Here is an 11,237-nt window from a genome sequence, read left to right as displayed (position 1 = left end):
CCCACATAAATGCAGAGAAGGCTGGCAACTATGTGGCTGGTAACACAAAAAAAGAAAGCAACAGTTTGGGTGGACACGTAGTACTGTCTCCATGCCAGTCACCCAGGTGGGGAAGCTCAGGAGACAGAAATGAGAGGCTGGATCTTAGAAGTCTAAACCAGAGAAAAGACTAAAAAATTATCATTGTATAAATGGTAGTTGAATTCAGGATGAGGAGACTTAGGGGAAGTAGAGACCAAGAAAGAAGGAAGATGAATGAAAACTGAGAGAGTGTGTAAGGGGAGACAGAAGAACAGGATAGAGGCAGAGAGGAAATGGCTAGAGATGGAGTTAAATCAGACAGGAGACCATGTGAGTAAAGAAGGAAGTCAGAAAGGGGAATCACTTAAGGGCATTAAAGCTTCTGTTGACTAGGCAAAGAGAAAGACATCAATAAATTTAACACAAGCAGTTTCTGTAAAGGTTTGAAGGCAGGAAACAATAATTGGGGGTTGTGGAGGAAATGGGAAATGAGAAGAATGAATAACAATATCTCTTTGGATTCCTTAAGTGCTTTGAAGGGAAGGAGAGAAAGGAGGCAGTGATTGGAGCAGGGGTACTGGGTGATGGAGAACTCCATGTCTTTATTCAGAAACCATTTTATTTCCTATTTTTATTAGTCAGAAATACCAAATTGCCAAATAAGTTCTGGTTCATGTAACCACACTGGGTTGGTGTAATTCCGGTGAAAAAGAATATACTGCTTTACTCAGACTGAATGTCCCTAGCAAGAGTTTTAAACGATTGATTACAATTTGTCCATTCTCCTTACTATTTATATTAAACTGTGTTAAAGTGGGGCCCCCAGTTTGAAAGTCCACATTTCCCAGTAAATTGCTCAAACCTGTGGCTGTAATGAATTCTCCTAATTAAATTCTGTAGGGGGACGATTTATGCTTTGCAGGGGACATAAAATAGTCTAGGATTAGAAAAAGGAAACCATGATATTATGGGGTAGGGGAAGGAAGCTACAAGAAAAGTTACATTTGCTAACAAAATGATTCATGCTATGTGAAATTATTTATTTAAAAAATTTTAGTTTTTAAATGGTTTAGTAATGCCTTAATTCCTATATGAAAATAGAAACAATTACAGTCACTATCCAGAGTCCTGGGAAGGTAGGCATGTCCTTTAGGCCTCAAATGCCCGCTCAGCTGTCATGCTGTGCTATCTCCATCAGGTACAATTGTCAGATACAAAGTGATTGTGGAAACTGTACTAAAATCGGGAAGTGGCTTAAGCTGTTCAGAAACATCTGCTTTTTCCCCATTTAGGAGTCATCATTCCATAAGCCTAAAAGCCATCCCCTTGTCAGTCTAAGTTTCTGGAAACCTGGTGCCTTTGTTACTCTGAATTGTGCCCCCCAAGCAATGCTGTGGCAGAAGTCCCTTGTCACAGGCTGGGAAACTCATTTAAAGCTTCTCAGCAGAGTAACCAGAGGAAACAGGGGTAGGGAAATCACATTTTCACATGAGGAATTATGATGGGCTGTGATCTCGGCCAGCCCATGAATTTCCAATGGTTCTCCATTTCCACATGCACTATTTCAGTCCTAATCAGCTGATAGAACGCAGCCATGGGGGTGATACTTCACAAGCACTTTGCCTTATTGAACACTCACAGGAGACTGCCAGTCAGCTTTCAGCTTATAAAATTTGCCCCTCAAAGTACAAAAGGAGTACAAGTAAATCTGTCTTTACAGGCCCAGCATTTGAAGCAACTAGAGGGCAGCTTGCAAGCATGAGAGTGTCAGAGACTCAGGACAAAGCTTGGGTTTTCAATAGATGGTAAATCAGAGCTGGAGCATCTTCTATGTGGAGCAGGGCGGGGATTGCACTACTGGGCTGGAAGTGAATGGACGCACACAACTGCAAGAACTAGAGAAACACCTGGAGGCCAGGGCCTTGCATCCTTGTAGCTTTCTTGGAAATCAGAACCTAGGACAATTCCACAGGATGCACAAATTCCAAGTACTTGTCCCAGATGAATCCCAACAGGCAAAATGTAGGTGGACTTCATCCTTAGGTTCCTGAAGCAAAAAGTTTTCCATCAGCCAATTTCTAAGTAAATAAACCTGTGGAAGTACATAAAAGATGAAGCCTCTGCTTTTTTTTTTTTTTCATTCTGGAGGGTAAAAATGTCAGAAGGGTATAGAGTCAAATCATAAATCCTACCTTATTGAAAATTAATAGTGATTATTTGATCTTAAAAAAACCTTTCTATGATAATAAAATATGAAACCTAAAAGGAACTACTTTATTTTTTTCTCCAATTAAAAAAAAATTTTTTCTTGTAGTATAGTTGATTTACGATGTTGTGTTAGTTTCAGGTGTATAGTTATACACACACACATGCACACACACACATATATATATATCTCCATTCTTTTTCAGATTCTCTTCCCATATAGGTTATCACAGAATACTGAGTAGAGCATCCTGTGCTATACAGTAGGTCCTTATTAATTATCTATCTTGTATATAGTAGTGTGTATATGTTAATGCCAATCTCCTAATTGATCACTTCCCCCGACATTTCCCCTTTGGTAACCATAAGTTTGATTTCAAGATCTGTGAGACGTTTACTGTTTTGTAAACAAGTTGATTTTTATTATATTCCACATATAAGTGATATCATATGATATTTGTCTTTCTCCATCTGACTTACTTCACTTAGTATGATAATCTCTAGGTCCATCCATGTTGCTACAAATGGCATTATTTGGTACTTTTTATGGCTGAATAGTATTCCATTGTATATATGTACCACATCTGCTATATCCATTCATCTGTTGATGGACATTTAGGTTGCTCCCATGTCTTGGCAATTGTAAATAGTGCTGCAATCAACATTGGGGTGCATGTATTGTTAGAAATTATGGTTTTCTCTGAATATATGCCCAGGAGTGGGATTGCTGGATCATACGGTAGCTCTATTTTTTAAGGAGCCTCCATATGATTCTCCATAATGGTTTACCAATTTACATTCCCACCAACAGTGTGGGAGGGTTCCCTTTTCTCCACACCCTCTCCAGCATTTATTGTTTGTAAATTTTTAGATGATGGTCATTCTGACTGGTGTGAGGTGATACCTCATGGCAGTTTTGATTTGCATTTCTCTGATAATTAGTGATGTGGAGCATCTTTTCATGTGCTTTTTGGCCATCTGTATGTCTTCTTTGGAGAAATGTCTATTTAGGTCTTCTGCCCATTTTTGGATTGGGTTGTTCAGTATTCACAGCACCACTAATTGAAGAAACAGTCTTCTCCATTGTATATCCTTGCCTCCGTTGCCATAGATTAGTTGACCATATGTGCATGGGTTTATCTCTGGACTTTCTATCCTGTTCCACTGATCTATACTTCTGTTTTTGTGCCAGTACCATACTGTTTTGATTACTGTAGCTTTGTAGTATAGTCTGAGGTCAGGGAGTCTAATTCCTCCAGCTTCATTTTTTTTTTTTCTTCTCAAGATTACTTTGGCTATTCTGGGTCTTTTGTGTTTCAATACAAATTGTTTTATTGAAAAATTTTGTGTTCTACTTCTAAATGCCATTGGTAATTTGATAGGGATTGCATTGAATCTGTAGATTGCTTTGGGTAGTATAGTCATTTTGACAATATTGATTCTTCCAATCCAAGAACATGGTATATCTTTCCATCTGTTTGTGTCATCTTTGATTTCTTATCAGCATCTTATTGTTTTCTGAGTACAGATCTTTTGCCTCCTTAGGTAGGTTTATTCCTAGGTGTTTTATTCTTTTGGATGAGATGGTAAATGGGATCATTTCCTTAATTACTCTTTCTGATCTTTTATTGTTAGTGTATAAGGATGCAAGACATTTCTGTGTATTAATTTTGTGTCCTGTAACTTTACCGAATTCATTCATGAGCTCTAGTAGTTTTCTGGTAGCATCTTTAGAATTTTCTATGTCTAGTATCATGTCATCTGCAAACAGTAACAATTTTACTTCTTTTCCAATTTGGATTCCATTTGTTTCCTTTTCTTCTCTGATTGCTGTGGCTAGGACTTCCAAAACTATGTTGAATAATAGTGGCGAGAGTGGACATCCTTGTCTTATTCCTGATCATAGAGGAAATGCTTTCAGTTTTATACCATTGAGAATGATGTTTACTGTGGGTTCGTCATATATGGCCTTTATTATGTTGAGGTAGGTTCCCTCTATGCCCACTTTTTGGAGAGTTTTTATCATAAATGGGTGTTGAATTTTGTCAAAAGCTATTTCTGAATCTATTGAGATGATCATAGAGTTTTTATTCTTCAACTTGTTAATGTGTATCATATTGATTGATTTGCATATATTGAAGAATCCTTGCATCCCTGGGTAAATCCCAGTTGATCATCATGTATGATCCTTTAATGTGTTTTTGGATTCAGTTTGCTAGTATTTTTTTGAGGATTTTTGCATCTGTATTCATCAGTGATACTGGTCTGTAATTTTCCTTTTTTTGTGGTATCTTTGTCTGGTTTTGGTATCAGGGTGATGGTGGCCTTGTAGAATGAGCTTGGGAGTTTTCCTTCCTCTGCAATTTTTTGGCATAGTTTCAGAAGGATTGGTGTTGACTCTTCTTAGATGTTTCATAGCATTTGCCTGTGAAGCCATCTGGTCCTGGACTTCTGTTTGATGCAAGTTTTAAAGTCACAGTTTCAATTTCAGTACTTGTGATTGGTCTGCTCATATTTTCTATTTGTTTTTGGTTCAGTCTTGGGAGATTGTACCTTTCTAAGAATTTGTCCATTTCTTCTACGTTATCCATTTTATTGGTGTATAGTTGGTTGTAGTTGTCTCTTATGATCCTTTGTATTTCTGTGGTGTCCATTGTAACTTCTCCTTTTTCATTTCTAATGTTACTGATTTTAGTCCTCTCCCTTTTTTTCTTGATGAGTCTGGCTAAAGGTTTGTCAATTTTGTTTATCTTTTCAAAGAACCAGCTTTTAGTTTCATTGATCTTTGCTATTGTTTTCCTCATCTCTATTTCATTTATTATTGTTCTGATCTTTATAATTCCTTTCCTTCTACTACCTTTTTGGTTTTTTTGTTCTCTTTTCTCTAGTTGCTTTAAGTGTAAGGTTAATTTGTTTATTTGAGATTTTTTAGTCATCCATTGATTGTTTAGTAACATACTGTTTAGTCTCCAAGTGATTGGGTTTTTGCCTTTTTTTCCTCAGTAATTTATAATCTCATAGCATTGTGCTCAGAAAAGATGTTTGATATAATTTTAATTTTCTGAAATTTACTGAGGTGGGCTTCCATGGTGGCGCTAGTGGTTAAGAATCTGCCTGTCAATGCAGGGGACACGGGTTCAAGCCCTGGTCTGGGAAGAACCCACATGCCGCGGAGCCCCTAAGCCCGTGCACCACAACTACTGAGCCTGCGCTCTAGAGCCCACGAGCCACAGCTACTGAGCCCGTGTGCCACAACTACTGAAGCCGTGCACCTAGAGTCCATGCTCCACAACAAGAGGAGCCACTGCAACGAGAAGCCCATGCACCACAACAAAGAGTAGCCCCTGCTCGCCGCAACTAGAGAAAGCCCACACGCAGCAACGAGGACCCCATGCAGCCAAAAAGAATAAATTAATTAATTAAAATAAATAAATTTTCAAAAAATTTACTGAGGCTTAATTTTTGGCACAGTATGTGACCTATCCTGGAGAATGTTCCATGTGCACTTGAGAAGAATGTGTATTCTGCTGCTTTTGAATGGAATGCTCTAAAAATATCAATTAAGTCCGTCTGGTCTAACGTATAATTTAAGGCCTGTGTTTCCTTACTGATTTTCTGTCTGGATGATCTGTCCATTGGTTTAAGTGGGGTGTTAAAGTCCCCCACTATTATTGTGTTACTGTTGATTTCCCCTTTTATAGCTGTTAGCATTTGCCTTATATATTGAGGTGCTCCTATGTTTGGTGCATATATTTTTTACAGTTGCTATATTTCCTTCTTGGATTGATCCCTTGATCATCATGTAGTGTCATCCCTCGTCTCTTGCAACAGTCTTTATTTTAAAGTCTATTTTGGGGACTTCCCCGGTGGTCCAGTGGTAAAGAATCCGCCTTCCAATATAGGGGATGTGGGTTCGATCCCTGGTTGGGGAACTAAGATCTCACATGCTGCGAGGCCACTAAGCCCATGTGCCACAACTACTGAGCCCGTGCGCCTCAACTAGAGAGCCACGTGCCACCAACTACAGAGCCCACACACTCTGGAGCCCACGTGCCACAAGTAGAAAGAGAAAACCCACATGCCACAACTAGAAAGAAGCCTGCGCTCCACAACTAGAGAGAAGCCTGCATGCCACAATGAAAGATCCCACATGCCGCAATGAAGATCCCGCGTACCGCAGCTATGACCCAACGCAGCCAAAATATAGAAAAATAAAATAGATATTAAAAAAAAAATCTATTTTGTCTGATATGAGAATTGCTACTCCAGCTTTCTTTTGATTTCCATTTGCATGGAATAACTTTTCCATCCCCTCACTTTCAGTCTGTATGTGTCCCTACGTCTGAAGTAGGTCTCTTGTAGACAGAATATATATGGGTCTTGTTTTTGTATCCATTCAGCCAGTCTGTGTCTTTTGGTTGGAGCATTTAATCCATTTATTTTTAAGGTAATTATTGATATGTATATTCTTATTGTCATTTTCTTAATTGTTTTGACTTTGTTTTTGTAGGTCTTTTTCTTCCCTTTTTTGTTCTCTTCTCTTGTGATTTGATGACTATACTTAGCATTGTGTTTGGTTTGCTTTTTCTTTTGTGTGTGTGTTTCTATTGTAGTTTTTTGGTTTTGCAGTTCCCATGAGGTTTTGATATAGCAGTCTATACACACACAAACACACACACACACACACAAACACACAAGGTTGTTTTAAGTTGCTTGTCTCTTTCCCACCTAGAGAAGTTCCTTTAGTATTTGTTGTAAAGCTCATTTGGTGGTGCTGAATTCTCTTAGCTTTTGCTTGTCTGTAAAGCTTTTGATTTCTCTGTCAAATCTGAATGGAAGCCTTGCTGGTTAGAGTATTCTTGGTTGTAGGTCTTTCCCTTTCATTACTTTAAATATATCATTGCCACTCCCTTCTGGCCTGCAGAGTTTCTGCTGAGAAATAAGCTGATAACCTTATGGGGATTCTCTTGTATGTTATTTGTTGCTTTTCCCTTGTTGCTTTTAATATTTTTTCTTTGTCTTTAATTTTTATCAGTTTGATTACTATGTGTCTCTGAGTGTTCCTCCTTGGGTTTATTCTGTGTGGGACTCTCTGTGCTTCCTGGACTTGAGTGTTTCCTTTCACAAAATTTAGGAAAGTTTTCAGCTATAATCTCTTCAAATATTTTCTCAGGCCCTTTCTCTTTCTTTTTTAATCAGTCATCAATTTTATACACATCAGTGTATACATGTCAATCCCAATCGCCCAATTCAGCACACCACCATTCTCACCCCACCATGGTTTCCCCCCCTTTCTCTTTCCTTTCTCCTTCTGGGACCCCTATAATGCAAATATTGGTGCATTTAATGCTGTCCTAGAGATCTCTGAGACTGTCTTCTTTTCATTCTTTTTTCTTTATTCTGTTCTGTGGCAGTGATTTCCTTCACTTTGTCTTCCAGCTCACTTATTCATTCTTCTGCCTCAGTTATTCTGCTATTGATTTTTTTGAGTGTCCTTTTCATTTCAGTTATTGTATTGTCCCTCTCTGGTTGTTTGTTCTCTAAATATTCTAGCTCCTTGTTAAACATTTCTTATATTTTCTCAGTCTGTGCCTCCATTCTTTTTCTGAGATTTTGCATCATCTTTACTTTTATTACTCTGAATTCTTTTTTGGGTAGATTGCCTATCTCCTCTTCACTTAGTTGTTCTCATCTTGTTCCTTCATTTGCAGCATATTACTCTGTCATCTCATTTGTCTAACTTTCTGTGTTTGTGGTCTCCTTTCCTCAGGCTGAAGGACTGTAGTCCCTCTTGCTTCTGGTGTCTGCCCCATGGTGTGTGAGTTTGGTCCAGGGGCTTGTGTAAGGCTTCCTGGTGGAATGGACTGGTTCCTGCCCTCTGGTAGGTGGCATTGGGTCTGGTGGACAAGGCCATGTCAAAGGGTGTGTTTTGATGTGGCTATGAGCTCAGCATGACTTTAGGCAGCCTGTCTGCTGATGGGTGAGGCTGTGTTCCTGTCCGGCTGGTTTTTGGCCTGAGGTGTTCTAGCTCTGGAGCCTGTAGGCTGTTGGTTGGGGCCAGGTCTTGGTGCCCAAATGGGGACCTCCAGCAGGGGTCACGCTGATCCCTAGGGCCTCTGCTACCAGTGTCTTTGCCCCCACAGTGAGCTACAGCTGACCCCTCGCCTCCCCACAAGAACCTCCAAGACCCTTAGGTTGGTCTAGCCCAGGTTTCTATAGAGGTACTGCTATGTTTTGGGTCCCAGTGCTTATGAGAACATATGTGCACCCTCCAAGAGTAAAGTCTCTGTTTCCCTTATCCTGTGGAGCTCCTGCCCTCAAGCCCCACTGGCCTTCGAAGCTAAATGCTCTGGGGGTTCTTCCTTCTGATGCCAGACCCTCAGACTATCTTGGAGGGCTGTGCTATGTGGGAATTTCCCTGTGTAGCCTGCATGGGTTTAATTTTCTTTTTTTCTTGGTGCATGGGCTGCCACCTCTTTCCTCAGTGTATGGTGGCCATTATCACCTTGATAGGAGGTTTAACTGGTGTTGTGATGACCAGAGCCTGCCCTGGATATTGAACAGGGGGCCCCCCCTTTGCTCTATGGTTGTCACTGCCCTGTCAGGTATAGGGTCTGCTCCCTAGTTGTTGGAGTAGAGGCCCCCAGATCTGTTTCTTAGCTGTGTTTCGGATCTGTGGTGTGAGGTAGGCAGGATTGGAGCATTCCCACTGGGAGAGAAGCCACTGAGTATTCCTCCTCTGGAGTTGTTCACCTGGTAATGTGCTCAGTTGTGTCCCCTTTCACCCATTGTGCAGGCTCACAAAGTGCACTGTTGTTGGAACTTCTCTCAGTACCGCCTAAACTGTGGGTATACTGGCAGTTGGCCCTGGTGTCTCTCAGGCATTGTTTTCACCAGGTCACCAGCACAGATCCACTGAAATCAGGTTCCAGGACTGCAGTAGTCACGCACCTGGACCTGCCGTGGGTGTTATGGAGGCAGCTCAGATTCTGGCCCAGCCCAGTCCCTGTGTGTACATGCCCACAAAGCCCACAGCTGCTGGAGCCAGACCCACTCCAGCTGCGGGGGCACTCATCTGTTCAGATATTCCACAGACACTGAGTTTACAAAGCCAGCAGCGGGAGTGTAAATCCGTGGTTCCCGCAGCCATGAGGAGAGATTTCAGCTCTTCTTCCTTAGTCCACGGTCCCTGGGGCTCAACTGTGGTTTCAGCCCCATTTCCATGTGTGGGCCACTCACAGGCGTTTGCTCCTGAAGCTGCCCTGGAGCACACACACCAGCCCAAGTGGGAGGAGTGGAGGCAGTGGTGGGCAGGGTGCAGGAGCTTGCTCAGGTAGGAGCCCCTCCTAGTGCCTGCGGATGCAGGGGCCAGAGTGTGGGGAGAGAGGCTGCAATGGCGGGCCCACCCCTCATGCGTCACTCAACAATGGCACTTTGCTTCTATGGTGGCCCAGGCTTGTTCTACAAACATTCCCGGTTGTGGAGCTCCTCACTCCCATCCCCTCAGGCTGATTGCTCATAGCCAACAGCAGTCCCTTCCCCGGATCTGCTCTTCAAACCCCACATTCCAGCACCCAGCCCCCATCTGCACCAGCAGACACACGTCTCAGGCTGGGGCGTGCAGGGCTGTGGCTCAGACCATCTGTGTAGGTCTCACTCTATCCGACCTGCCACAGACCAGTTGCTGTGCTCTCCTCTGAGCCCCTGAAACTCCCCTTCTGTCCCACCGGTGAGGGGGCTTCCCTGAGTGCGAGAACCTCTCATCTCCTTCGGCTCCCCCCAAGGGGTGCACATCCCACCCCACTTCCTTTTTTCTTTTTTTTTTTCTTTCTTTCATCTACCCAGTTGCGAGGGGATTTTTCTTGTCCTTTAACTTGTCCAAGATCCTCTGCTAGAGTTCAGCAGGTGCTCTGTGAGAACTGTTCCACTTGTAGATGTATTCTTGATGGATTTGTGGAGGGAGGTGAACTCCACATCTTCCTACTCCTCCACCATCTTGACTTAAAAGGAGCTGCTTTAGATTATTGTTTTTGTGTGCCCAGAAGCACAGGCACGGTTGCTGAGTCATAGTCTGTGGCTCCCTCTGGTGGAAAGAAATCAATATCATGATCCCTAGTTCTTAAAATCAAGTGTGTTTTCATGAAAGTTTAGATTCAGGTCACATGCCTGCCCCATGATTTGAAAGACTGCCAGGAGGTAGAAAGCAAACGGTTTTTGGTTCCTTTCTTTTTTTCTCCAATGGCCAGAAAGTCCCTTACTTTTTTAATTTTAATTGGGGTATAGTTGTTTTACAATGTTGTGTTAGTTTCTACTGTACAGTGAAGTGGAGTTCCCTGTGCTATACAGCAGGTTCTCATTAGTTATCTGTTTTATACATATTAGTGTATATATGTAGAAAGTACCTTACTTTTGAATACACTTTTCTTTTTCTATGTTGATTTGTGTAGAATTCAAGACAGATTGATTGTTCTGTCATAGAAAGATTGTTGAGATGCTCCCCCCTTTTTTATTCCATTGAAAAGAATTCCCATAATCTCAAATATCATAGTTTGAAAAGTGATTTTTGGTAATTTAGCCTTATGATTTCTTTTGGTACATTAACCAGCTAACTAAAATCACTACCAATAAAAGAAATGTTTAATTAAATGGAACCTTAAGAAATGATGGTGTACAAGGAAACAAATAGAACAGTGACAACAAAAGCATGCCCATGAGTGTTTGCAGCCTTGATTTGCAATGTGTTTTCCCATGTTCACGGTAATTGTAGGTTTGGGGTCCATCAATAAATAATACTTTCTTTTTCTTTCTCCCTTTCTTTCTTCCTTTCCTTCTTTCTCCCTTTCTTTCTTTCTTTCTTTCTTTCTTTCTTTCTTTCTTTCTTTCTTTCTTTCTTTCTTTCTTTCTTTCCTTCCTTCCTTCCTTCCTTCCTTCCTTCCTTCCTTCCTTCCTTCCTTCTTTCTTTCTTTCTTTCTTTCTTTCTTTCTTTCTTTCTTTCTTTCTTTCTTTCTTTC

Source organism: Balaenoptera musculus, chromosome 11, assembly GCF_009873245.2.
Source record: "Balaenoptera musculus isolate JJ_BM4_2016_0621 chromosome 11, mBalMus1.pri.v3, whole genome shotgun sequence".
Taxonomy (NCBI): domain Eukaryota; kingdom Metazoa; phylum Chordata; class Mammalia; order Artiodactyla; family Balaenopteridae; genus Balaenoptera; species Balaenoptera musculus.
The sequence above is the reverse complement of the archived record's forward strand: the minus strand, read 5'-3'. Positions refer to the sequence as shown.